Raw genomic sequence first — 5,000 nt, 5'->3', positions numbered from 1 at the left:
AAGATCTTATCTTGAAGGGACAGAGGGCAATAGAAGGATGCGAAAGGACAATAAAGATAAAGATATGAAGATAAGGAGACACCTGGAGAATAGAAAAAAAAGAAATGGAAAATGTTTCCATGGATATAGAAATGGAGGAGGGGCAAGGAGTGGAGTGGAGTGGAGTGGAGGGGGATGGGGAAGGGGAGAGGGGGATGGGGAAGGGGAGAGGGAGCTGGACTGGGAAAGGGAGAAAAAGAGGGGGTTGGGGGAGGAGGGATTGGGATTGAGAAGAATGGATGGATGGATGGACGGAGGAAGATAGATAGATAGATAGATAGATAGATAGATAGAGAGAGGGGGGGAAAGGAGGGGAAGGGGGAGGAAGAGGGGAGAGGGGTGAGAGAGTGAGCGGGAGGAGATGATAAGGGAGACGGAGAAGGAGACGGAGAGGAAAAGGGAGGGGGATAGGAGGAGGGAGGTAGAAATTGAGAAATATATGATAAGAGAGGGAGGAGAAGGAGAGGAGAGAGAGGAGAGAGGAGAGAGAGAGTGAGATGAAGAGAGAGAGAGAGAGGAGAAAGAGGAGAGAGAGTAGAAAGAGGAGAGAGAGAGAGAGAGAGAGGAGGAGAGAAGGAGAGAGGGAGAGAGAGAGAGAGGGAGAGGGGGGAGGAGGGAGAGTGAGGGGAGGGGGGAGAGAGAGAGAGAGAGAGAGAGAGAGAGAGAGAGAGAGAGAGAGAGAGAGAAAGAGAGAGAGAGAGGGAGGGAGAGAGAGAGAGGGGAGAGAGGAGGGAGAGAGAGAGAGGAGGGGAGAGAGGAGAGGAGAGAGAGAGAGAGAGAGAGAGAGAGAGAGAGAGAGGGAGAGAGAGAGAGGGAGAGAGAGAGAGGGAGAGGAAGAGAGAGAGAAAGAGAGAGAGAAAGAGAGAGAGAAAGAGAGAGAAAGAGAGAGAAAGAGAGAGAGAAAGAGAGAGAGAAAGAGAGAGAAAGAGATTCAAGTAGAGATACAAGCAGGCATACTTGTAAAATCAGACAGTCAGATAGACACATACAAAGGAATACCCGAAAAGTCCACAACTTATGAACTCTTTACCTTACTGTCAAAGCCCCAAGAAACGTGTAGTGACCGTGCTCGCCACCTCACCTCGGGCCGTGACTTCGTCTCATCGACTCACCTGCAAGAAAAAGAACACTCATTAGGGCTCTGCAACAACATACAAAACGCCTTTAACGAAGACGTGACTTTACTCTTTTCCCCTGGCTGGCTTCCGGTCTCTTCGCCTGTCTATCCGTTTTCTCACTTGTCTATTTGTCTCCTTGCCTATCGATCCTTCTCCTCACCCGTCTTACCTGTCTCTTTACCTATCTATCCATCTTCTCACCCGTCTCCCCTTCTCTTCATATTTCTATCCATCTTCCCACCTGTCTATCCGTCTTCCCGCCTTTCTACCCGTCTTCTCACCTGTCTATCCGTCTTCCCGCCTTTCTACCCGTCTTCTCACCTGTCTATCCGTCTTCCCGCATGTCTATCCATCTCCTCACCCGTCTATCTGTCTCTTCTTGTCTCCTCGCCTAACATATCCCCTGTATTTCCACCTGTCTACCTGTCTCTTCCCCTGTCAATTCATCTCCTCAACTATCTACCTACCCCTTTCCCACTCTACTCGTGCCACCCATCAACCCGTCAACCCATTGCTCCATCTATCCTCCGGTCTCCCTTCCTGACAACCTGGCTGCAGGAAATACTTATCTACGCACCTGTCTCCCACCCACCCCCCACCCCCGAAGGTGACGTGGAAAAAAACCCATTCACTTACTTTCTGGTCTCCGAGAATCCTCTCTTGTGATGCAATTTGCAACCACGAGACGATGCCAACTATTTATCCTTTTTTTTTTTTTTTTTTTTTTTTTTTTTTTCTTTCCTAGCCTTTTATTCGCCTTTCTTCCTTCGCATCTTCCTCCTTTGCCCCTCGTCATCAATTGCGTCTGTGTATGAGCCCCCTTATCTTTTCTTTCCCCCGGTTCTATATTTATTCGTTTCTCTCTCGGTCCTTGTTTTGTGTCAGTTTGATTTTGATCTCGTCGCAATCATGTGCTCAGCCTCAATTCCTTCATCTCTTTGGCATATTTCTGCTCTTCTTCTTTACTTTATTTCTGTGTGCATCGTTCGCTTCCGGCAACTTTATTCGTGGCGTGTTTTGAATCAAGATTTGTTGATAGCTCTTCAGATCCATGACCTCTTGGGAAGGAAAACACAATGAGCAAAACGAAGGTTCACCTCTCTCTCTCTCTCTCTCTCTCTCTCTCTCTCTCTCTCTCTCTCTCTCTCTCTCTCTCTCTCTCTCTCTCTCTCTCTCTCTCTCTCGCTCGCTTCCTCCCTCTGCCTCCTTCCCTTCCTTCCTTTTTTTCCTCTCGCTTTCCCTCTCTTCCTCTCTCTCTTCTTCCCTATCCCTCCCCCCTCCCTCCCTCTCTCTTTCCCTTTCCCCTCCCTTCTATTCTTAAAAACTCTCCTTTGCACCTCTCCTCCTCTCTATCTTCCCCCTCCCTTCTATTCACACATATTTCTCTCGCTATCCCACTCCCTTCCTCTCTCCCTTTCCCCCTCCTTCCCTCCCTTTCCCCCTTTCTCCCATCCTTCCTCTCTCCCTCCCTCTCTCCCACCCTCCCTCCCTCTCTCCCTTTCTTCCACCCTCCTTCCCTCATTCCCTTTCTTACACCCTCCCTCTCTCCCTCTCCCTTTCTCACACCCTCCCTCTCTCTCTCTCCCTTTCTCCCATCCTCCCTCTCTCTCTCCCTTACCCTCTCCCTCCCTTCTCGCTTCAAAAACTCGCTTTCTTTCTCTCTGAAACAAAAACATCCCGCAACCTAATGTTTCGAAAATAAACCCCCTTAGAATATGACTGGGCACTCAGCCTGGGTCAGCGCATGCGCGGAAAAAAAAAATTGCAGGCACGTGGATGAGACTACATAAAAAATGCATTTTAATAATTCCGATTGGTGTATCTTTTGAAATTAAAAATAAAAAAATACATAAAACAAAGAGATAACAAGTAAATACATCCACGAGGGAAAATCATATGAATAGGATAAAAGAAATATTTGATGGCGTTCTTGTGTGCATATATATGTATATATATATTTCTTTTTTTTGCGTTTCTTTTCAAATTTCCTACGCTCCTTTTATCATGAATGCTCTCTCTCTCTCCCGAGCATTCGTGGATCTCCGTCAGGAAGTTTTGAGTTCGCGGTGACAGCCGGAATTCGGTCCAAATGCGTTTTATCAAGCGAGAGAACATTTGTGGCGGGGCAATGATTTAGGACAAGCAACGGCAAACACAGACAGACACACAGACACACAGACAGACACACAGACACACAGACAGACACACAGACACACAGACACAGACACACAGACACACATACACACACACACAAACACATACACACACACATGTTTTCACAGGGTGTTTCTGCCTCTCAAGAAAACAGTTTACTTAGGCGATATATTTATACAAAACCTAGTTATGGTTCATTCACCTTCCAATAGTAAGGTATATATTCCGCCTACAAGTGAAGGTTATACTTAGCTTCAGCTTCGCATATATTCAAGTAATGTTTACAGTTGAACCATCAATCTTAATCTAATCTAGCATCACCAATCTAATCATAATATCATTAGTTAGATTAAATGTAAATAATATTTGTAATGTAATAAGAATAAAATGTCTCTGCGTGAAGACTGCGACCAAACTTGAAGCTAACTTACTTCATTCAAGTTACCTAAACAAAATTTAGGAGACAAGTGCACACGCGTAAATCAAGCCCATGTTTTAAACCGAAGGAGAATTTAAATGAAGCCGTAGATGATGATGGTGATGGTGATGGTGGTGGTTATGGTAATGGTGGTGGTGGTGGTAGTGATGGTGATGATGATGATGATGATAATGATGATGATGATGATGATGATGATGATGACAATGACAATAACATTATCAGTAATCATAGTAATAATAGCAATAAATAACCTCAATAACAATAAGAATAAGAATATATATAGTAACAAAAATATTAACATTAACAATAACAACACGTACATGTTCTCACCAACTCTCCTTTCACCGAGCTCAAGCCTCCCCCTACACCCAAGACACCCAAATCTCACAAACCCAAGCTCCGATTTCACTCATCCCTTCGAACTCATCTCATCTCCCGTTGACAGAATTCCCCCTTGACACTCATCCTGGCTTGGCAAATATGCACCTGAGACGCCTCATCCTGTCTATCATCCACCCATCTACTGCGTCGCTGAACGTCTGTTAAGTGCCATCCACCCATCTACTACGTCATTGAACGTCTGTTAAGTGTCATCCACCCATCTCTTGCGTCATTGAACGTCTGTTAAGTGTCATCCAAATCTACTGCGTCTTTGGACGTCTGTTAAGTGTCATCCACCCATCTCTTGCGTCATTGAACGTCTGTTAAGTGTCATCCAAATCTACTGCGTCTTTGGACGTCTGTTAAGTGTCATCCACCCATCTCCTGTGTCATTGAACGTCTGTTAAGTGTCATCCAAATCTACTGCGTCTTTGGACGTCTGTTAATGTCATCCACCCACCTATTGCGTCATTGAACGTCTGTTAAGTGTCATCCACCCATCTCTTGCGTCATTGAACGTCTGTTAAGTGTCATCCAAATCTACTGCATCTTTGGACGTCAGTTAAGTGTCATCCACCCATCTCTTGCCTCATTGAACGTCTGTTAAGTGTCATCCACCCATCTCTTGCGTCATTGAACGTCTGTTAAGTGTCATCCAAATCTACTGCGTCTTTGGACGTCTGTTAAGTGTCATCCACCCACCTATTGCGTCATTGAACGTCTGTTAAGTGTCATCCACCCATCTCTTGCGTCATTGAACGTCTGTTAAGTGTCATCCAAATCTACTGCGTCTTTGGACGTCTGTTAAGTGTCATCCAAATCTACTGCGTCTTTGGACGTCAGTTAAGTGTCATCCACCCATCTCTTGC

The 5,000-nt window shown here is 45.5% G+C and overlaps 1 long non-coding RNA gene across 2 annotated transcripts in view; it reads right to left on the bottom strand.

Moving 5' to 3' along the window:
* Positions 1–5,000, bottom strand: part of LOC147468948 (uncharacterized) — a 275,006-nt gene that overhangs the window by 143,421 nt on the left and 126,585 nt on the right. The window lies entirely within an intron of this gene.

Source organism: Penaeus japonicus, unplaced genomic scaffold (assembly GCF_977035675.1).
Source record: "Penaeus japonicus unplaced genomic scaffold, GWHDUDI00000001_assembly GWHDUDI00000025, whole genome shotgun sequence".
Classification (NCBI taxonomy): domain Eukaryota; kingdom Metazoa; phylum Arthropoda; class Malacostraca; order Decapoda; family Penaeidae; genus Penaeus; species Penaeus japonicus.
Note: the sequence above shows the minus strand (reverse complement) of the source record. Positions and strands in the feature narration are given on the sequence as shown.